This window comes from Megalops cyprinoides, chromosome 8 (assembly GCF_013368585.1).
Source record: "Megalops cyprinoides isolate fMegCyp1 chromosome 8, fMegCyp1.pri, whole genome shotgun sequence".
NCBI classification, from domain to species: Eukaryota; Metazoa; Chordata; class Actinopteri; order Elopiformes; family Megalopidae; genus Megalops; species Megalops cyprinoides.
This window is the reverse complement of record NC_050590.1, coordinates 17121399-17145959: the sequence shown is the minus strand read 5'-3', so window position 1 is coordinate 17145959 and position 24561 is coordinate 17121399. Positions and strand designations below refer to the sequence as shown.

Below are 24561 nucleotides of genomic sequence, written 5' to 3'. Positions count from 1 at the left end.
CTCTGCATTTTTCCTACAGTCAGCTCCTGTCCGTTCCACTCTGCCTACACGCTTCACCTCCACGCTTCAGCAGATCCGTGGAAGGGGGCAAAAAAGCCTTTTTGATGATCCCCTCCGCCCCCCCCTTTCCTTCCCATCAGAAAAGAAAAAGGCAAATTCTTCTATGCTTTGTCCACCCCACAGCCCCTTCCAGTAGTATAGTGTATCCATGTTTCTCCTTTCTGTAAGCAGGCTTAGTATGTCCCATATGGTACCTGATAGGTGGATATCAGCTACTGCATGCAGTAAGTCACAATTTGAGATAAACATTTTAGAATGGGTTGAGTGCAGTCATTGCCATGTTTGCCAGCCATATCTAATCTTTGAGCAATTACTTTCTTTAGTCAGAAACAGTCTTAAATAAATATGCAGTGACTGAGTCTGTGCTGTATGCCAGCCCCACAAACAGAAACCTATGTGAAAACTTATGTGAATGTACGTTTAGACAAGCAGTGTGAATGGAGTTCACAGGGGTGCCAGTGTTCCTTAAAAGGATTTCACTGAAGTTTAAACTTATATTTAGTATATTGCTGGTGTGTAGAGACATTGTTCCTGTGTATATGTGCTTTATTGTGGTCACAGACAGCAAGAGAGAAATAAGGTGTCCTACAGCTTGTGTGTCTTGCTCACATCTTTGATGCACAGAGCCCTTTGGTGTTGTGGTAATTGGGTAAAACTGTTCTGTGACATTGTACTCAATTGTCGACGGCAGTGCTGTGGAGAGCACCTCTACACTCAGTGATTTCTCTCAAGTATGACAGTGTTCTCGCCTTCTTTCATCCGAAGATAGGAACAATCTTTAAATTAGCACTTGAGCATCACTACAAAAGAGTGCACTTAACATTTATGAGATCTGCTCAGGGTCCTGAATGTACATTCTTGGTGATCTGTAACACTACGTCCTTTTGCCAAGGAGACGTCTGCGAAGCTCAGGGTCCAGATACGCAGAGAAATGCAAAAATTACTTTCTGTGAACAAACAGAATCATGGCATATTTTAATAAAATGAACAGCAGCTCAGAGTTTCCCCTGAGAGAGGACATCCGGGCAGCCCCTGCCCCTCACCGCCCCACCCCCATGTGCAAATTGAATAACAACTAACCTTGTCATATTTAGTGTGCTATTAATGGCCTCATGGCTCGCAAAGGTGTAATCATGCGCGATAAAAACCCAGCCAAAGTTACTAAGCCAAGAGCAGTCTTGTGCACATTAAAGTGTCCTTTTTTTGTTTGAAAGGTCATTCATAACTTGGTCATGCCATTGATGTACAGTGAGAGATATTGATTGATTAATGCACAAAGTGCTCTGAATCCATTTGCCTCTGTGAAAGGGAATAAAGCGAAGACTTGCGCTCCCTTTCTGTCGCACTCTGTATTTTCACCTCTTCCCCCATTGTTCGAAGGGCATCATTTTTTGCCAGCCGAGTTTAAGGGACAAAAGGCCTGTTTCTGCCAAGCAGTGCATTCAAAGGAGCATTGATTCTCATCAGCGTCAGTTGAATTACCTTCAATGGCTTGACAAGGAGTTGCTCTTATATTAACCTCCTGTTTTTCTGCCTCTAAAAGAATTTTCAGCTTAGTGGTAGGACAACACTCCAGCCCATGCTGAAAAAAGCCAAGAATGTTTATTTATTCAGTAGTTTAACAAAAACTTGTATCTCTACTCACTCACTAATCTTTTACCAAAGTTTGCACATTTTTATTTGGTCTCACATGTTGGTGACCATGTTGCACTTGTTCTTCAATACCATTTGAATATTTACTGTGTACAGACTTCAGAGCTATCAAATTATTCACAGGCTTGGGGGGTTTTCTGGGCTTAAGTGTGAGTTGCCTCACTGAACACAGCATCCAGCTCAACCACTGTGATGCCATTGTCTGTTTTCAGTGTGGATGCGGGAGAACATGGTTATGCTTCTCTTCAAACTCAGTGTGCTTTTTAAGAGCCTTTTAGAAGGGGGTCAGTGGGTCACTACCTCTGTGCTCCAGGACAAGGAGAGAGAGAGACCTCTAGCACCCAGACCCAGCAGGGAACCCTGTGAAACACCCTTTCAAAGACTTAGAAAATACTCTGAGAAACATAGACCATGTTATAGACTCATAACAGCAAGGGCTTTCCCCAACACCTTTCATCTCTTTTGGAGACACTGGTCGCACCGGAATCATTGTCTTTCTGCTGCTGGTTGTCACTGTTACAAAGACTACAGATACCAGATCCACCAAATATATGTTATGGACTTTAGAAGTATTACTGAAAGTATGAAATAATTCTACTACAGTGGAAATTATTAGTCTGTGAGTACAAGGCATTGGCTTACAGATTTTTACTGATTAACTGATATATTGATGTCTACAGAATTCCACATAAAACATAGAAAGTGGATATATTGGATACCGGATATAATAGAAATTTTAAATGTTTTTGAAGGGACAGTCCCAGGTAAGGCTGTCACTAAGACACAGAAAGAATCGAGAGTAACAAGCTGTAGCAGTAAAGAAAAAGAGCAGAGAGGGTGCATGAGCTCTGCAGAGGGCTAGAAGTTGAAGAAGTTGTAGAAGTCTGGGCTGATGCTAGTAAAGTTGAGGCACTTTACCTTTAGCCAGAGGAGGGGGGAGAAAAAACAAGAGTGAAGGGGTGGGAACGGTGGGGAGGAAGTTAGCTGAGGAAGAAATCTGGGGCAATCCCTGGGAAAATCCACATGCGTTCCTGAACCACCTTTACTGTCTTGCTGTGTGCAGAGCTCTGCTACTAGTGTTTTGTGGTCTGACCACTGTCTGTGGGCTCTGTGACAGCAGGGTAGTGGTGCTGAATGCACTGCATGTCCTGGGCCTCTGTGCAGCCACATGTATTGCCTGAGTCCCGAAAACCCTAGCAACCCCCCACTGCAGACATGCAAGCTCCTCCCTATGTAGCATCACTCCCTTCCTCCCACAGAGTGGGGGGTGGGGCACACACCGCTCCCAATTAGGAGGGACAAATGCAAATGACTTACTCTTCTTGGCTCGCTGTTCCTTAAGCTCCTTTTACATCATTAAATTATCTATTTTATCTTGATATATACCAGGCATGTTTCCGACTACCAAACCCCAAAAACCTTATCTGAGTAGTAATTGCTTTTACAAAGGTCAAGATATGGAAAAAATATGTAAATTGAGCTTATTAGCAGTCTCTGCAAAATTGCATTAACCATACACTGTGCTATAACAACAAAACTTGAAAACTTTTGGTGGGGGAGGGGGGGGTCATATTAGCATACTAGTAGAGTGATTTATGTAGCTCAATGTTTTTAAAATGTAGTCATTATTTAAGAAAATGCTCTTCCTTCACCTGCATCATCTCAGCAAAGGAAATTTCATTTCTCTGGCAAAGAGGGGAATATACACGCTGAATAATTATTGTGTTTAATGCTGTAGTCATAATCCCAGGTTTTATGATGGTTTTCTAATGATTTTCTAATGATGTTAAATATTAGTAGAAAGTATGGCCATAATTTGAACGCAGCAGTCGTTTTTGGCCTTTCCAGCAGCACACACGATTGAAAATGCAATGAATATTGTGCTCTGAATTAGACGTAAGGTCCATCCCTTTTGGTATTTTATTTGTCTCACTCTGTGCCATAAATCCTCATCATGGTGCACTTGAAGCCACCACCCTTCCCCGGCAGCCCCAGGTGGGAATACGATTAGGTGAAGAGGCCATTTTATTCTGCCCTACAGTCTGTCCATGGCAATCATTTGTAAAAATGCTTCACTCAGATGAACCTGGCCCTTCCCACCAGAAAATAAAGCTTTCCACTGGCCTCCTGGGAAATAATTCCTTTACAAATAAATAAATAAATAAATAAGAGAAAAGGAAAAAAAATTGCAGGGACAACAAAAAAATGGAATGGCTATCAAGCGAACTAGCAAGCTCATTCCCCAATGAGTGACAATGTAGAGCAAAATATGTATTGGAGACAAAGGCTTTGTCTCCTTCCTCGGCCTCTTCAATGAATTACCCCCCCCCCCCCCCCAGCTTTTTAATTAAATGGCTGCAGCTCCATCTCTCTATTCGTAGCTCCCCATTACAGAGGGCAGATAAGGGATTGCTATCTGTAGCATGTTAAGAAAGGCTGCTGGGCAGCGAAGCCTCATGAAATTTGTCACAAGATCTCATTTTCCTCATTGCCAGACGTGATGCTTATAATTGATGTGGAGGCAGTAGTAATTTATTGGCTGTCCGCAATTATCCCCCTACGAGCGGAGGGATGTGACTGCAATTTAGATTTGGGGTGGGGGCTGTTAGGGGGTATTTGAATGGGAGGGGTTGCAGCACATGCATTAGACGAGCTTGATTTTTTTTTTAATATTATTATTACTTGTTTTCCCAACTCCACAATCACTTCAGGATGCAAACTGATGGTGGTAACATAAAAAATGTGTGACCTCCAATGTGCAAGAGTCTTCAGTACACCAGCTGGACTTTCACACGCCACTACCAGGGGGTGGATAAACTGGGGGGGAGAGGGGTGGAGAAGGAAAGGAGCCAAGAGGTCACTACTGCCCAGTAACACCTCCCCTCAGCATTGTCCACCTTCAGGTCATGTTAAATTTCCATGTTAATTTCTTTTTTTTTTTCTTTTCATAATAACTTTTTAAATTCAGTGATATGAATGCTCAAGAGGGGCTGAGTGTTAAATTCCATTATGGAAAACTGGAATCAAAAATACAATATTCTGTCCTTTGTCTAAAGTGTAAATTTATTTATCTCATTACCTTTGCTAGGTAGGCTCTGGCAAACATCAAGGAATGTGGTCTGTACCCAGATGAATATGTATATCAGTACAATTTGAACAAACATTGCAAACTAGTCTTTTGTGTTTGTAAGCGTTTGTATGTTTAATACTCACCACAGCTCTGTTCTGATTGTCACACACCCCCAGTTGATTGATTACCCTGTAAAACCAGCTCCTAGTTACAACACTAAATCCTGAATAAATAAATCTTCAGTTTATCAGTGCAAGCTGTGGAACTACTGCATTTTAAGCTGTGCAGTCATTAGCACAGCAATATTGTGAATATGAAAGAGCAGCTTTATACCCCTGGTCTCAGTATGGGTCACCTGAACTGTCTGGGGCAAGAGCAATGTTTTGGTGATGTCCATGCATCAATGCAACAAGGGGTTATTGAGTTGTGTGTGTGTGTGTGTGTGTGTGTGTGTGTGTGTGTGTGTGTGTGTGTGCGCGTGTGTGTGCATGTGTGTGCGCGCACGCGTGCGCATTTGCATGTTTGTTTAACAATTTCCAGAATGCATTTTCTGTCTTTTCTATAGAGTGCTACTAAAATTACTGTAATGGTGAAAGTGGTATGTCAAGTAAAATGATTTAGAGTTGGCCAGTGCTGTTTTCTTTCTCAATTCTGTAGAGGAGTGTTCAGCCATATATTGAAATGTAAAGTGTGGTTATTGAAAAATCCTGTTACATAACTATGTTTGATTAGAGAGACACTGTAAAACTTCTGTGACCACACACCGTATTATTCATCTGAATGCTTTGTATCCTTCAAATAGCCACTCCATATCAGTTCATCGTGCTTGAAAATTTCTGTCTGTATAAGGCACAGTATTAAACCATGCAAGTTTATCGAAATAGCAAGAGAAAAAATGAAACAGAAGAAACTCAAATTTTTAAAAAGAAAGTGAAAATTTGTGCCAGCATGTGAATCGCCACTCTTTTGTAAGAAATGGGAATAAAGGAATCAGCAGGTTTCACAGAACTTAACAGAGACAACTAATTTAGCTGCAGAATATTGTTTTATCCCTCTGTGGTTTACAAGGATATGTGTATATATACACGCATGAGACGCCTTTTGATGCCAGCATTTTATTTTCTGTTTCCAGCTCAAATTTACTATGGGGGGATCTTAGCTACCAGCCTCAAGTCTTTTAAATCGTTTGATGTGTACTGCTTATGGAGGCGATTGCATGGAGGTTTATTAGCAGATAGCGCTTCCTGTTGCTCAGCTGTGAATGCATTGCTACACGTCTGAAGCTGTCAGAATGGTAGTCTGGGTGGTGGGGGACAGGGGCTGTCACCAGCTCCCCCCATACCGCGTGCTACCCTGTCTGTCTGGGGAATGGAACCTGTTTGTTTTGTCTTCCTGCGCTTCTGTTGTGCTGTTGCCAAATTAGACTTTCAAATCAAGAGGCAGTGGGAGCCGGGGAATCTATTTTTTCTTTCTTTAATAATCATACCTGTTTATTCTCCGGGGAGTTATTTATGTATTCTTCCTAAATGCGCATTCTGAACAGAGAGCAACTTTAATAATGCTGGCAGGCAGAGTGTAGCTCCAATAATATCAGGGACTTGGATGTGCTTCATGCAGCAGAGAACATAGGCAATGGGGAGTGCAGCTAAGGGGGGGGGGGGGGGGGGGGCAGAGGGTGTGCTGTGCCCTTCATGCCATTATCTTTATGGCATAGCAAAACATGCTTCGGGCAATCAGCATGAAATTGTTAATTGCTCAGCCCACTTGTGTGTTGCTCTGGGGACAAGCTCTGCGCGTGGAATCAGCAGAAAGACCCGGATGGAATGAGTGCTTGGGTGACTGTCTGACTGACTGCGGGACTCTCCCCTTGTGCACAGCAAGGGGAAACAGGTGCTCATCCCACAGTGGGACTGTCAGGTGTTTCTGACCATTTACACATTTTTCATGAATAAGCTTTTCATACATTTTATAAACACTCAGTTGTTTTTAGACACAGCGTAAGTGTATGGAGTATATTTGTGTTTTGATATTGTTTTCTGAAGAAACTATGGTGTTACTTGCTACATCTTGTTACATCTGAAAAACTCAAGAAGTATTTATATAACAGATTGAAATATGTTCTACTTAGCATGCTAGTGTCTAGCATACAGATTCGAAGAAGTTGATTTTATAGTTTCCAAAAAAGCTTTTGTGGTGTGTGTGTGTGTTGGGGGGGGGGGGTTTGATTATTTCCTGTCAGACATCAAAAGCGTTGAGTGTTATGATGGAGGGGTGTGGGTCGCAGAGGAGAGCCACAGGGCCAAGCAGCACCAATAATCAAAGGAGGCCATTGTTTTCCTGAGGGCTCAGCAGAGTGTTTAAGGCTGCCCCTGCGGACACTATGTGGTCATCCCAGAGTGGAGCAGCCGAGCACACTCCCTATCACACCCCCCCAACACCCACCCCACCCCAGCCTCTTTGTGACTCATGACCCACTTTGGAGTTGCTCCAGGTGGCGCAGCTTGCACTGGAGATATAAGACATTGCTTCAAAATCAGTGTCCCATACATGCTCAGCCAGAGCGATGTACCCCTCCCTTCTTTTTTTTTGGAGGAATATGGTATGTAGCCTGTTATATTAACGTCTGACTGTATGCACACTGATTGACATAGGGATAGCAAATGATGAGCACTCACAAGGTGTTGCCTCCAAAAAGGATTTCTCAAAGTGAGACATTCTCCCAGAATGATTTCCCTTTATAACCTACTGCTTTTGTGGCATGATCTGTTATTAAGCAAATGAAGTGCTTCAGGCCTGTGTTAAATCCCTCCACTTTGTCATGGTGTGCTTTTAGTTGTCACGCCCTGTTCTTATAGTCATTGCTTTCACTTTCCTGACTTTCTGCATTTTCTGAAAAGCGTAAGTTAAAAAAAAGAAGAAAATTCCCATCAGTCCTTCTTTTGAAAAACCAGGACTGAGACGGGATTCTAAGTGCTAATCAATGAGTCTTAAAAAGCAGCATTGATCTCAATTAAAAAGTTTGAAAAGAAACAGCCGGTTTAGCCAGTCCGAGCAGATTTACTGAGGGAGAGAAGATGGAGACAGCTGGAGCAGTGTGTAGTTAGAAGTGATCTGTGTGTTGGATATGCTAGGAAGTGTAGCTCTTGCCAAAATGTATGTTGTGGATAATCCTACTGAACATTGCAGCCTTGGAAAGTCAGTAATCTGAGTGGATGTCCTACATTTCTCCATTTTATGTCAGTACACTTTTGAAATAGATGAGTTATTTTATGCTGTTTTTGATCTTTTCAACTGTACTTGGTGTTTTAATACATCTTTTGACTGTATGCAGCATCTCCAGTGTAGTGACTAGTCCACCTGTGCTAACTGCAAGCCAGAAAGCACTACATACTTTCTCCTGGAATGTCCTTCTCAAGCCAATTGAAGGTGCTGCTTAACTTAACTAAGAATTAGGGAATCCTTCAGTAAGGACTGGTTTGACATTAGCCTTTTGTCTTTGATATTCCTAACAAGCTGGGGGAATAGAGAGGGAGAGAGCACACAAGAGCAAGAGGGAATGGCAGCTGCTGGCCAGGCATTGATTGCATTAATTGATATGCCAATATGTAAGCTTGTTACATCCACCATTGCTTAGGATGATGGCTAACAAGTCCTGCTGATCAATGGGACCAATAAAGGCTTCATCCATTAATGAGCAATGTGGTAATTAATGTTATCCCTAAACCAATAAGAGTGTGCAGTGTATCAGCTGGTGAGCACAGCAAGTGGCACTGCCATTGGGTCCCTTATTCCTCAGTATTTCTCCTCTGCACAGCCTTGGTTGTGGGTGCACAGTGAACAGCTGTCCACTGGTTGTCTTGGATGTGCAGTTGTGTTGCACAGGTTTCACTGGTGGAGCCATGACGTAAAGTTTTATTGTAGGTCCAAAATGTTTGTGCTTGAAATTGTGAGTTACTTTTTCTTATGTTGTTGCTTTTCTCACTATGGTTCTCAGCATACACATGCTAAAGAAATGGAAGTGGTGAGAACCACGCGCTTCTTCAGCTTCAGAATGAACCCAGGGAAGGCTGGAATTGAACGAGTACTTGCGGTTTCATAACCCCAGCTATGATGAACCGCCTCACTCAGGACTGTGTTCCTCTACCGGCAGGGATTTGTTTTCCACGCCAACCTGTAGTGGCGTTCCTGCATGGTGACATCATCCGTCTCACCTACTCGCCTCAATCTCTGTCTTTACACAGATGAGAGGCCACAGCTGACAGGCCCTGATGTGTTGAACAGCTGGAGGAGATCACAGTGACAAGCCCAATAAAGCTGCCTCTGATAGACATGCAGTCAGTACAGGAAATACAACACGCTTATAAATCAATACTATTGTTTTCAAATTGAGGAGCAAGACTAGTCCTGTCTGGAATTCATTACCTCACTTATCAGAGGACGCTATTTAACGAGAAGGTGTTTTTTCTTCTTCCACATTCTTGACTGTTTTTTTTTTCAGTCAAGGTGAAGCTTATTACTTTAGGGACAAAAATAGAAGATAAGATGACATCTTGTAAATCTAATTGAAATACCATGCTTTTATTCTGGAAAAAAGACTGCAAGAAAAAGACAACCACCTTATTAAGCTTCTCATGAACTCAGAATTGCATGAAATTTCTGAATGAGAAATCAGATATAATGACTAATGTCTGTGTCATTGTTTTCTGTTAATTATTGAAAGCATCCTTAATTATTTACATGTTTAGCTGTTTTGAGGCCTTTCAAGGACAGGTGATTATGTGTTAAATATGTAGTTTCTTCCATGTTTATCTAATGCCAGGGGGCTGACTACAGTTGTTAGTTGTTGCTGCACTTGCCTTTGTTAAACGAAAGGAAATTACACAGATATGAGAGAGTGAAAAGCTAATGTGTTAAAAGACTGTTTTCAGATCATTTCTTAAACTGTTTTGTACATGAAAATGGATTGCAATAAAGCAGGAAAACCAGATAACAAGAGGAGTGTTCAGGATGGACTAATTCCATTAATTCTACCTAGTATCCAGTGTAGATCTGAATTATTATTGGAGGGCATTTGAGGAAGTGAAGGGAAAGCACCATCAGTCTTTCTGCCTGAAACCTGCAGCCTTAATCAGTGCTTACAACAGGGCAGGTTAAATAAACAGTAAGTAAGTTGTCTTGGGCAAGGGAACGTCAATGCCTGGAACTTTCTCAAGCCCTCGCTTTGAATGGTTCTATATTGACCCCGCGGGAGCCCCGGAGGATTCCCTAATTGAAAATTAATATTGAATCAATGCCGTAGGCCATTTGCATATTGATCATAAACAACTTGGAAGGCACCAAGTATGTGTGGGATCAATAGGGCCCTTCTGCCGCTGCAAGCACACTACATCACACGGCAGCTGCCTGCTCCTGAGGTTAATCGTTGCCGCTTGTTAAGGAACTCCTGTCAGGTGGAATCCAGCCGTCAGGGCCTCTTTCCGAGGGGCGCCCGTCACAGCCAAAGAAGAGGGCACCAGTGTGCCTCTGTGGTGGTTGTGAGAAGGGGTGGCACAGTGCCAGAGATGTGGCCTCTGAACACAGTGCTGGCCCCATCAGGACTACCATAACTGAGCTGCACCGCCCACTAAGGGTGAGTCGGCTGGCAGTTTTAAAAACAGGTGAAGCATTTTTGTGTAATAAGAGGACGGTATATTTATGAGCACCAGACTTCCTGAAAACAATTAGATGAGACTTCTGGTCTAGATTTGGGGCTCTAAGAAAGCCACAAGTCTTTATTTCATCTTGTTTTATGTTGAATCTGTGGCTTTATTGTTAAACTTAGGTTTCACTGCCTTGTGTATGAATTCCACTTGCTCTTTAACTGTTCTCGCACAAACTGGCATTGTGGGGGATTTTATGTGAAAATTTCCTCTTCCACTGAGGTTTCACAATCATAACAACACTGCTGCTCCTCCTGAGACAACAGTGTTAAAAAGAAGGAATTATTACTATGAGTACTCGTACCAGTTCCCGTGTTTGAGTCCCTTTGACGTGTACTTTTTGAACTGCTGTTCATTTAGACATTATGCTGTCTGGTTGAGTGCAGTCATTGTATTGTGGGCTTGTATCAAAAAAGACAAAGGCATCCATAAAATTTAGGCTGTAGCTGTGAACTCTTGAAATGCTCATGTAATAGAAGTAACACATCCTAATTACTTGAGTGTGTGCGTATATATGAGTGTGTTGGTGTTTATCAGGTCTGCAGTTGGATCACAGATATCCTGGACTTGGTCCATCTCTAGAGGAGAGAGAAAACAAATATTACATAGATCAAACAACCCTTTTTTATTTAAGGTGGAACACTCACAGCCTTACAATACAAAGGAGAACCAGAATCCACCAGTTTAAGGCACAGATTATTATTCAACACATGCATTCCTCTTACAAAAGCCCCAGTAATGGTTTCCACATGTTGGAAAGGGAGAGTGAGGGTGAGAGGGAGAGAGGGCCAGCCCCTCCAGCCCTAGTCTTGCCTTCCCCAGCAGCCCCTCAACTCTCCGCCTCCACACGTGGGAAGAATAAAGCTCCCTGCCACCCTGTTAACCTGTTCCATGCTGGGGTACCAGAGCACAGGAATCACAGGGGACTGACCCACAGTCAGGGTTCTCCCCAAGAGAGGCGAGTCCAAGGGGGGAAACGGGAGCAGCTTATTCTCCAGTCCATGAAGACAGGGCCATGAATTAATTCCACTGTACAGCCTGCCTCCCCCCACCTTCGCGTGCTGGGAGCCGGGAGCTGAGAGCAGGGCCCAGGGAGCCAGGCTGCATCTGATTACTTCATTACAGGCCCCTTCATTGACTTGGCTGCACTGAACTGATGAACTGAGGCCGTGGACAAGAGCACATAATTGGGAGAAATGAATTCTTATCACAGGCTGTCCTCAGAGGCTGCTGGGCCAGGCCCAGGCTGGGGGAGTGGAAGTCATGCAAGGCCGGGTTAGCAGGGCCAGAGCAAGAAGGGCCCAGGCTGGGTTTGAGGTGATGGGTGCTGGAGATGGGCTGAAGGGCAGGGATATCTTGAAGGCTGTGTTAGCATGGGGAGGGAGAACAGGCCCTGGGCTGGATTTAAGAGGATGAGGGGTTAGAAGAGTTAGGCTGAGATGAACTAGGATGGGTAAAGCAGCCCTGTCTCATTTGCAGTGTCCAAACAAGCCAGGGAAGAACATCTACACGATGGTATACATGGCATCCACACAGTTTTTGTACTTTAATTCTGTTTTCCTGAACACAGGAAAAGAGAATTATGTACTGCAGCTGCGAACATGGTTGTCTATGGATAATGTCTTAGCCAAAGCAGGCCTCACAATGCTGTGCTTGTTTATCATTATGATAGAATGGGTTATGTATTTCTTGCTTAATTCCCAAGGTGTTCAGGAAAAGTTTCCATGCTTCCTTCTCACACTAGCTTTTACTTGAACTGTTTTAGTAATCATGAAATGCATCCTTTAACTACTGCTGAGCATGATTTGTTTGCCCAGCCCAAAGTTTGTTTTCTCACCAGCCCCAAGAGACCACCTTCGCTTGTTAGTGTCTCAGCCATCAGACCACCAAATATTTACCTGTGAAATGAATAATTGATACTGTACCTGCCCTGACTCTCACCCACATTATAATAAGAGGGATTCCCTGACTAATTAGTAAGTGCCTCCCCTCACAAAATGGCAACAGTCATGGCAACTTTGCAAACAAAGACACAGAGCTCCTATTCTAACTGAGTTCAGCATGAGGCAGGCAAAGTAACGTGGAACCAATTTAGCCAAGCTCTTGTCTCAGAGGGGTTGGCTATTAGGTACAATTTTTAATCCCCTGCAATGCCCGAGTGAGATCAGGGGCTTCGTAGCTCCTTTCGACCTGCTAATTTCCATGCCTATCTGTGGAGTCAGCAAAAAGGGCCGGCTAACCTTTCATTTCACAAATGTTGCTGATGTGATCCCAGGACCATTAAGCTAACAGTTTCCTCAGAAAGTTTGAAAGTATTATTAAATTATGTGGTGGTGCATCTCTCATAATGTTCCAAGCACCGCATAAATTAATAACCTTATTAGTGACACATGCTGAGAGGCTGGTCAGAGCTCATTTTTGTAGCTCCTGTCTTATCTCCTCTCCACATGTTTTTCTGCAGTCCACAAAACGTAAGTCTTGAAAGTGTAAACCTGGCCAGTTAGCAAAGCAAAGTGTTTTCTGTTTGCTGTACTGACTCAACATCATGTATACTCAGAAGTTTTTTATGACTTTTCTTCTCAGTGTGTCCTCTGAAGGAGTATTTATCCAGAAATAACCTAAATTTTTTCTCAAGGAAGTGAGTTGTCGGCCTACACCTTTGGCTCAGTTCTCTGTGGCTGAAGTTACAGGAGGTTTGGAGGTTACGTGTTGAAGAACAAATACAATATCAACAAGGATGGAGATATGTTTACTTTGCTTCCTAGAGTCCTAGTATAATCTTAAAAACTAATGAAGTGAACACTTGCTTTATCAACTTTAAATACAAAGTGCACTGTGGTTAGATTAACTCTGGGCCCAAATGCCCAGGGAGGAACATGTCTGTGTGCTGGGAGAGAGGGAGGGAAGTAGGAAGATGGAGAGACAGCAATAGCGAATTACAGCAGCAAACGGCTGTAAAGTGCGGACATTTCAGGGCTCAGCTGAGAATTAAATCTCCAGCACTGTCTGGCTGGAGTTAAAAGCCCAAATAGTGTGCAGCAGAAAATTGAAAAGAAATGAAGTGTGCTCACTTGACACGTGTGACCCTGGCTGGTGGAGCTGAATACAGGAGAACGGGCTGTAGAACTGCAGTCAGTTTACATTATTAGGGCTTACGAGAGAAAGGGGGAGAAAGAGCGAGAGAGGGGGGAAAAGTTCTTGGGAATACCAAGGGCGAAATTCATCCTACATTGACGAGATTATCATTTCAGAGAATGTTTTTTGAGTGTCTCCTTCTCGGATGAGCTGGCGCCCACACACCAAATTGGTAAACTGATTAGATTTAGATTAGTATGGGCTGGTATGAGATTGGATGGATATACTGTTGAGATTAAACTGATAACTAGATATACTAATGGATAAATACTATGCTGCATTCCTTCCCCTGACTTATAGCTGCCTGTATGATAAAGTACTCGAAGTTCAAGTATATATTGAAATAGGTAAATAAACAAGGAATTTCAGATTACATTAATGCATTAGAAAAAGTGAATGATAAAACCTCCTGACTACTATTTGTATTTTATTTTCTTTCCACATGACATGTCAGTTTATACATCACAAGTTACATTATTACATGAGATCCTCACTTTCAAAATGAGTATACAAATATATATTAAAAAGTTAACAATGAAATAAGGTGGCACAAATACTTTGGCTGATAAGGCCCTGAATTGTTGCATCTTTTATATTTTTTCACAAGTTTCAAATGATTTCTCAAAGTATAATCCATGAAATATATCCAGATGCAAATATGGGATCTCTCTGTGAGTAGTGTAGAGTGAGGATGGAAGGATCAAAGACATGTCAGCTTGGACATTGGAATCCCATCTGCACCTGCCTGCCCACTCACCTCTTGTAATAACTCATCCTCTATTGACAGTGTCCCGGGAGGGTGGGGGGGATTCGGGATTCATTACACAACTCTTTAATTCCACCAGCACGTTTGTTTGAGGAATTTGAAGTTGAAGGGAAAATATTTTTTATTTATTTTTATTTCATGCAGTGAAAATAGAGATGAATTTCAGCTAGCTTGTGCTTGCACTGTGGGAGCAGAGAGTACTTGGGAGGGACTCTTACTTTATAGAGAAAAATATAATGTGTAGTTCTCCGGCATTTATTGTAAAATGCAGGTGTTTGAACAATGGCTGTTTTGTTGCATTAGCAGGAAATGTACTGTGACTGGAAGTAAAAAACAGTAAGAAGGACACCCGCATACAGCGCATCCATAATAATTGCATTAGAAAACAGAGTTGATTATAGCCTACATTATTAGTGTGGAAAAAAGCACTTATCTATTAAAGCCTACAATAGTTATAGTGCTAAAAGCAAACCAATAAAGGAGTTTCTTGTTTCTCGTACTGAAAATGAAGGTTTTCAAAGACTGATTTGCGATTAGTCCATGAGTAGCAGTTACCATTAGTGCTGCTGTAGATATTATATTACACTTCTTATCTGTAGAACAAGTAGCCCATGGGTTTGGATGGACCTTGATGCTTAATGTCTCGAGTGAGTGTTTGATAGTCTGATAGCTGCTGAATTATTTATCCCTTCTGCAGAGTGGTGGCCAGGGAGACCCAAACCCTCCTGTGGTCTTGTGGCTGTGTTTAGCCTGGATAGCGGCCATTCGAAGAGGTGGGGGTTTAGCCAGTAATCTCTGCATTGACACCCTAGTCTCCCCACCTTTCAAAGAATAGAAAAGGGACAGATTTATTCAGATCAAAGTGCAGAACTTTTTAATTAAAAAAGAGAGGTTAAAAAAAGAGAAAGAAACAACCACCCGTTTTCCTATTAAGGAGAAATGTCAAGCGCGGTGGTGGAGCGATAGTCTGAACGTGTCCCTTTGTTGTCCCCCCTGACATTGCAGGCTAATTTTTCATGGTTATTTGAACTGGAAAATGAAAGAGAGGTTTGCGATTATTTCCTATAAATGACAACACAATCGCATTACGCTTCAGTACAAACACAGAGAGGATATTGCCTTTTCATATTTCATGTGAAAGTAATGGAAAGGATATGCAAAGAGAGAGAGAAAGAGGAACAGGAAAAGAAACCACTCAATGTTTGATTTTTATTAAAAACCAGCTTGATAAAGGGAGAATGAACAGAATCTTGTTTTCAGTAAATGGTGGTATTTTTGTGAATGTTTTAGAGTGGTTGAAAGATGTATTCATAGCATTTATTTAGTTGATTACTCTTAACAGCTGCCTAGCATGGAATTCAGATGTCACAGACCAGGTTATGTGTGTCTGCTGGCTTCTGACTGTCTGCATTGTGTGTTACCAGGACATTTCAGCATTGCAATAACAATTACCATGAATCATGCAGGTTTGAAGACTGAGTCTCTTGCAAAATTTCATTTTCATTTTGGACAGTGCCAAAGCATGTCAGGTTTATATTTTTAACCTAAAAGACTGAAACTGAAATGGTCAGTGAACCACAGAGGTCATCCTGTTATACTGCCATTGTCACTGTTCTGTTTCTGCCTGCTCTGTGAGTGTCATCACTCCATACAACCCTTAGTCCCCATGTTACGCACACATCTGTCACACCCTGGCACTTCATTGTCATCACAGCTTAACTGTCAGCACTCAGACAGCCACAGTACCTGTGTGTTCCTGGACAGTGGGCTGACACAGTACACCAGTACACATCCAATAGAAGTGTAGTTGGCTAACAGGTTAGGTTTGCTCCTCTTCTGCAGGTAAAGCCAGTTGTAAAAACACTCAGATATATATGTTAACGGGTGATAACATCAGATTTTTTTTTTCTAAATGGTATTGATTAATTATTTTGATATTCTTAAAACATTTTGCTTACTCTACCAGTGTGTATTGAAAAGCCAAAGCTGATGTGCCTGACACCAGTGTGATTGGGTGCATTCTGCAGTGCAGTACAGTGCAGAGAGTGTTGAAGTCATACACCCTGTGGAGGGATAAGGAATATTGTGCAGCTACTCCATAAATGTGCATAGAAATCTAGAAACACACAGCCACAAGGGAGTTGCCAGCTTGACTCCAGCATACAGCAAGGTGCATGCTGTGTACATCATCTATGGACACATTGATTTTTTTTTTTTTTTTTTTTTTTGCTAATACCTCCGCAGACTGATCCAGAGGCAGATAGACGCACTACAAAGATATGCAAATGACAGGATCGATAAATCGACAGGCCCAGATCTTTTTCAGATGGTCCATCATACTGGCCCATGATGCCTACACAGAGACCTAAACAGTTAATTACTTGTTAATGTACACATATGTATGCCTCCTGTTGTAGAAGATTGAATAATTGTACATGTCATTAATATATATCCAGTTTAAAAGAGCATTTTGTAATGCTATGTGAATTAAAAGAATTTTTTTGTTCATATGATTGAAATGGTTCTACTGATTTTTGTTTATAGCAGAGAGATTAATACATTTGAATTTGAAGGGATAAGCTAGAATTTGCTTCGTCCCTGATTGGGCAGTGGTCTGTGCTTATTTGAGTTATGTAGATATCAAATCAAAGAAAGTGTATTGTAATTATTAAGAATTATTAACATGACACGTTTGTGTGAAATTAACAGAGTGTATACATATTTGCTTGTGTGACTCCATGGGGAAGTGCTCTGTAGTACTTACCTGGTAATTAAAGTGCATTTGTTACAAAAGCAAACATTGGGAGAGATGAGCTATGAACAGAAGGGCTGTGACAGTTTCAGGTTATGTGATTTTATGTCCATTTTTGCCAAATGAAAAATCAATACATTTTCTGGGTTATACATATTCAGAATGGCTGTGATGCTTCAGTCCTGATGGTGAAATGGGCGGAGGGCAGCTTCTTTGGCTGTCACAACTGTACCATCACATTTTCCGAGCCACTGGTGAATATTTCAGTGCTGATGTGCTTGCCCTTTGTGACAACGTCAATGGTGTTTTTTTGTTGTTCCTTCTTGCACCCCCCTCCCCCCACCCCCCCGACCCCCACCCCACCCATCACCACCACCACCTCCAATCTTCCCACCCCCCAGCACATCTAGAAATAGGTGAGTCAGTACCATGTAGAAGACAGAAGGAGCAAAAGCGTGTATTTCTCCTCTTTGTGTAGGAAAATGACCCCCAGGCATCCAAGAGTAATGTCCAGTGAGCCATCAGCCCTATGCTCAGGCTTTTAGCCCAGTGCAGGGCAAGGAAAAGCGCAGCCACCCCAGTCACTTTATTATATGGTGTGTTTGTGCATCTGTCACAAGCAGCCTAATGGTTTCTCTTTGTTGTTTTTTTTTTAGTTGAGCTGGTACAAACTGAAAGAAACCACTGAGTGCTCTCTCCTTCAGATTACATTAACCCAGAATGTGGGTTCAGATCCACTGGCACTTGACTCACAAGTATTAATCAAAATACAAAAAGTGGTATTTCTTACATGAATGCAATAATGATAAATATACAAGATTACAGTAATTCTGCATTTGTTTTATTTATTTTTACTGAGGAAATAAAATATTTTGCTAATACTAGCTATGGGATAGCTTGATAGTTGTGAAAGCCTTTCAGATGTAAAAAAATATGTGCATTTACACTGATGAGCCAAAACATTATGACCACTCACAGGTGAACGGAATAACGTTGATCATCTCCAAACAAGGGCACATGCCAAGGTCTGAGTAGATTATATGGTAAGCGAACAATCAGTTCTCATAGTCAACATGTTGGATGCAGGAGTAAAGACCTGAGCGACTTTGACAAGGGCCAAATTGTTATGGCCAGATGACTGGGTCAGAGCATCTCTGAAACAGCAAGGCTTGTGGGGTGCTCCCAGTCAGCAGTGGTGAGTACCGACAGTGGTCCGAGGAGGGAGAAACCACAAACCGGCGACAGGGTGTTGGGCGCCAAAGGTTCATCGATGCGCGAGGGCAACAAAGGCTATCCTGTCTGCTCCGAACCGACAGAAGGTCTACTGTGGCACAAGCCACAGAAAATTTTAATGATGGTTACGGGAGGAATGTGTCACAACACACGGTGCATCGTACCCTGTTGCTTATGGGGCTGCATAGCTACAGACCAGTCAGAGTGCCCATGATGACCCCTGTCCACCGTAAAAAACGCCTACAATGGGCACGCGAGCATCGGAACTGGACCTTGGAGCAGTGGAAGAAGGTCGCCTGGTCCGATGAGTCCCATTTTCTTTTAGATCACGTGGATGGCCATGTACGTTTACCTGGGGAACTGATGGCACCAGGATGCACTGCACTGTGGGAAGATGACAAGTCAGTGGAGGGAGGGCTCCACCTCTCAACTTACAGGACTTGAAGGATCTGCTGCTAATGTTTTGGTGCCAGATACCACAGGACACCTTCAGGGGTCTTGTAGAGTCCATGGCTCGGCGGGTCGGCGCTGTTCTGGCAGCACAAGGAGGACCAACAGCATATTAGGCAGGTGGTCATAATGTTTTGGCTCATCATATATATATACATAGATAGAGAAAGAGAGTCTTGTATGTACACATAAAATGAATTCCATCTGATTGACCTGCAATGACCAGTATGAGCATAATGTCCACTGAAATGGCCAGAGACTTTGAAATGCTGGGGGATCACATTAAATGTTGCTTGGAAGACCAAAATGAGGGATGGTTGGAGAGGGGGATTGAAGGATTGTGTGTGTGTGTGTGTGTGTGTGTGTGTGTGTGTGTCTGTGGTGGTGTGGGGGGAGGGGGGGTGGTAGCTGTATTGATCTAAGGCAGTGTGAGTTATCCCTGCTGTTTGTGATTAACTTGCTTTTTAAAGTTTTTCAGCTATTAGCTGCCCAAACCCCCTATCCCACACGTTTAATAACCCCCAACTCCTCTCCCCTCTCCCCATCCCCTTCCCAGCCCCATGGAAACACAAAGTATTCATTCACATTTAGATCCTCCAACTGCTCCTAGGGTCATGTCAGGGCCAGCTGGGAGACAGGTCAGGAATCTAACATGCATCTCAGACACCCACCAAAAGAGAGTTTCATCCTTTTAAGCAAGTCATGAAGGTACCCTGTTTTACATGTTACATACATGTTTATGTATGTGTGTATGCATGCATGCGCGTGTGTGTGTGCAGAGCAGGTATACTTATGACATTTTGTGTTTCCATATTAGGGTTCATCTGTTCAGTTTGTTTATGTCAGTTTGTCTGTATTGTGGTATCATATTATTTTTGTTTTTTTTGTTATTCATTGGCTGGTACCAGGTTCATTTTTTATCATCTTTAACAGTTTGTCTATACACATTCTTCAAGATTCTCTTGAAGATTACTTCTCCATTTATATTCCATCCCACATTCCATGTGTTTGTATTCTTTAATATTTACATTTTATTTACATTTTACATTTACATTTTATTTATTTACAAAACTTTTTTCTTGCATTATTTTTCAACCTCTTATTTGAGTAAACTGAAGAAACAGATAATGCCTCAGGAATCGAGATGCAGAGGGGAGGGGGTACTCAGAGCAGTTTGGGAGGTCAAGTGAGTATTTTTCTGTGTATTGTGGTTCTGAGACATGGGCCTTGTGGGAGGGGTGGGGAGAGGCTAGGGGGCGCAGAGGTGCTGATACCAGGAGTGGACAATGCGTGAAAGAACACCAGCATGGGGCCTATGTCCCATTGTCCCACAGTACACTCCTGTCATTTTAATTTTAACACTGTGTAGTCCAGAGTCAGGCCAAGCTTTGATATGAGGAATGGGTGTGAGAGTGAATGGGAGGGAGTTGGAGGAATCTTTAAAGAAGCAGGAAAAAAGACGGAGTAGATGTGAGATGTGAAGTAAGATTGCTTTTGTCCAACAGTGCTTCTGAAAAACAAAAAAGCAGGAAGCTACTCAGTCTCAAATAATGCTATGAAGAGCTCTTCAGAATTACAGTGAGTACTGAGACACCTGTTTAAAATGATTACAATTGTTACAATAACTATAATAATTGTAATGAGAAGACAGTGGCTGAGTTCCAGAAATCGCTGTGTGAAGCAGACAGGGTTGTTGCTGTCAGCTCAACCAATTCCTCAGGTCTCACGTCTGGAAAGAAGCTGCTGAGGCAGGACAAGGCCTTATGTATTGTTAAATTATCCTTCATTTATGCCTGCAGGCTCCTGAAGGAGTCAAGCTTACCCTCAATTATTTGTTTCCCAGTTTGTCTCTGTTTATTTTGATTAGCATTACTTTATTATTCTTACTGGGAAATTAAGGCTTCTCTCCTTTGCCTGGAGATAATTCTTGTGGCCTCCGTGCCTCATGCTCAGTGTTTGCTTCCTGTTGAGCGTCTGCTTTTATCATCCTCATATTTTTTTCCTCTTTTTTAAAAGCATATCCATCTTCCTCGTGTCTTCATCTGTCTGTGCCTCTCCATCTCATCTTGTGTGTGTGTGTGTGTGTGTGTGTGTGTGTGTGTGTATGTGTGTGTGTGCGCACGTGCACACATGTGTGCTTGTGCATTTGTATATGTATGTATATGTGTGTGCAGGAGCTCTCTCTCGGCTTGTGTAGGGTGACACCTATGGGTGTGCCTGAGCCCCTGCACTCTCATTAAGTCAGTCGCAGAGAGCAGGGTGGAAGACAGAGCAATGGAGATGTGTTTCTCACAGAGAAAGCTGCTCCAGTCAGACTCATCTGTCCTGTCCTGGTCTCCAGTAAGATGAGTTCAGTTAGCTGTAGGGGACAAGAAGGTTATCACCTCTCCTGGTCATCCTGTAAGAAGACCAATATTAGAACACAAAGTGCTTGCTTACTTACTTGAAAAGCAGTGGATATTATGTGAATATTATGTTGCAGTAGCCTGCTCATTCAAGCAATTCATATCATTAGATTAAAAAAAATGTTTAATATAATTTCAGGAGGAGGGTTAATGAGGACAATTAGTAGGATTTTGACCTTCAGGCTATTGTCCTTGATATTTTTTTTTTTTAATTGGGTTTGAAATGGCCTATTGCCATAGCTTTGAGTGTTCCTATCTCCTCCTAGTTCTAATCTCTGACTTCATTTTGTACATCTTCTATTTGCTACCTCCTCTCAGGCCACTTGTGACCTTTCATTAATTATGTCTGGCCTGGCTTTAATCATTGTGTAATACCATTGATAATGAGATGAGGAAGAAGCATGTCGCTTTTAAAGGTGTAGTGCAGCATGTGAATGACAATTTTTGCATTTTTGCATACATTACCAAAAGTTTTAGAACTCTGTAGTTTGTGATTAATATCATTTATGGTGATTTTTTTATGAATATGTGTAAAATGTTGGGAGGGACAGGGAAAGGCTAAGCCTGTCCTGCAGAGGATCTGTCTGCAGAACTTTAACGTGACAGCTGTTGTGTTCAGTGATGTAGGAATGGTGTGAAAATCTGATGAGTGGATTACTATAAGATTTCAACAAAAGAGAGTTCAGTGTGTGGAATTAGGCATGAGGGAAGAACCTAAAGGGGAGATAAAAAAAAAATCTTTTTTAAGGTGTAAAACGTACTCATGGATTATTTTGTAATCGGAGGGTACTTGCCAGGGTAGTTTTTGCTAATTCTCAGAGAGTTGTCTGGGTTTTGAGAGGCTTGGGTTAGCTCTAATTCCGGGACTTGTTTGCGGTGGCCCTCTGATTTTTCTTGGGTTGGTTAGGATTGCCTTGCCAGCATGGGATGGGTTCTGCTGGACGGAACTTTAGGGTTGCTATGGTAACATAATAGAAACATGCACAATAATAAAAAGAAAAATATGCAAGTGCGATCTTGGGAACATTTAAACATGCTTTTTTTCTCAAATACCGTCGTCCCATTTAAATACCATTTTTTAAACACAGGATCATTGTCTGCTCTAAGCAATAATGCATAACAGCCTAATCCATACAGCAGTCATTCTCCTTTAAAGTGGAGGCAGGAAGGCCAAGCTTTTGTGCTCAGTGTTGCTAGTTTCACAAAGGTAATATCGAATCACTTTAGGTGCTAAAGTCACTTTAGAGCCATGAAAACACCAGTGTACCAATAGTTGATGGAATTATTATTTTATAATTACTGAGAGTCAGTTATCTTCCAGTGGACAGAAAACACCTCTGGTCACAAAAATACCAGGAACAGAAATAAAACAGAAAATTTATATAACTGACTCTGACAATTCCTCAGACATTCTGCAGAAAGTTGTATAACAACAGTATTTAAATAAAGTGAACTCATATAATTTAACATATCTTCATTTCAGGTGAATAAAATGTATTTAATGTATTGGTTCAGATACCTACATTTCAGTACAAACCCTGAGATGCAGGTTTGTACCTGAGTGAACATAAAGGAGCAGATATATGTTGGTTGGCAGGAAACAAACATCCCTGTATATGTATGCTCCATTATAGATAGACAGCTGTAATTGCTCTTGAGCTATACAGTAAAACCCCAGCTATGAAACTTTTGGTATTTAACATGGATTTTTTTTTTTTCAGTTTATTTCTGCATGTCAAAGGGACCTTGGTGACACATAATGAAAAAAAAAAACAAAACATCAGTAGTGTGAATTCTTTTGTCTTTGCTGTTACTCTTACACTCGCCAGATAGATAAACTGTGGATTGTTCAATTTTTAATTTGATTGTTTTGCTGTTTAGACAATCTTGGAAATATTATCTACAATGGGGAAAATTACATATGCTCGATCAACCATATGGCTTTATGGATTTTACTTTGAATGTCTTTTTGCCTTAGGCTATGGTGTTATTTTTAATTACGTGCTTTCAGACAGGCACAGTTAAAACCACAGTAATGTTGAGGTCTGAAATTATTGGCATTATACATTCTCAAGGAGCATCAATAATTAAAACAGCACAACAAAATGCAAAATAACACTCATTGCAAGCTATAGAATTCAGGCAAGCCTTGTCTGATTATAGTGGATAAGCAGTTTTACATATGCTTATTGTACGTCTGCTCGGGGTCCTTTCTTCTTTTGTTCATCTTTGAATACAGAGTCATGGAGAGTGTGTGTTTATCATGTTGAATGTAGAAGATTGAATCATTTGTAGTACTTGATGGTGACCCTATTGAGAAGGAATAGTCTTGAAGCATTAGAACACATCAGGGAGGACAGAACGTATTGTACTTAGCAAGCACCTCAGCATAAAAGTGATTAATTACTCTGAACAACCACAGCACTTGTTTTCCTATGCAAGACATCTTTTGGGGCTCAGATTCATGCCTTGTACAACTGATAAATAAATTCACCCCACAGCCACCTGAAAGGAACCAAGTTTGAATAATATACCACACTTAAATTTTTACATTGTAGAAACAGACACTTAAATAGAAATGAAGGTGACAGAGCTATCAGTCACCTGTGTTTTTAGTCATCATACAGCAAATAGAATAAATCATCTAACAGAATCAGCTCAGGAACAATAACTGCTTATTTGTGTGCCTGTATGATGAAGGATCAAGGAACTTTCCATGTACATCCAAACCCTGTGTACGTACAAGAGCATTGGGAAAGGTCACGTACTAGTGGATAGATATGTTACAATGTAATGGATTACATAGATTGTAGAAAAGAGAAATGACTAGCTGTAAAATGTCACTTTTGACATGCTACTGGGGCCTGCACAGATGTGGTTCTGTGGCTGTAGGTCTTTCCCATGTATCTTACCAATATTGCCGTGTGGAACTGACCAGCGAAATAAATATTTGAACAGGATTTTTTTGTTGTTATTGTTGCAGTGTCAATATATCAATAACCCAATGTGTAGAGACTGGCGAGACATTCAAAAGAACATTTAAGTAGGGTTGCCAAGAATTAGCTGACTTGTGTAATAACTGATAGGGGTTATTGACTGAAGTGCAGTTTACTATTGTCCAATCAATGTTGTCATGTGTTAGTCACACTACTTTTAAACAAACTTAACGGGCAACTAGGTGGAGAGGGTCGCTGGGGGGAAATAAAGAATATAGATCCTCATTTTATTATCCATTTTTGGTCATTTCTTTCCTTGTATGTTACTTACAGATGACGTTATTGGTTATCCATTGTTTTTAGTTCAGTGCTTTTAAATGGCCTAGAATATTGACCAGAGGC

The 24561-nt window shown here is 41.6% G+C and overlaps 1 protein-coding gene across 3 annotated transcripts in view; it reads left to right on the top strand.

Moving 5' to 3' along the window:
- Window positions 1-24561, top strand: part of zfhx3 (zinc finger homeobox 3) — a 146458-nt gene that overhangs the window by 96447 nt on the left and 25450 nt on the right. The gene's annotated exons all lie outside the window — the stretch shown is intronic.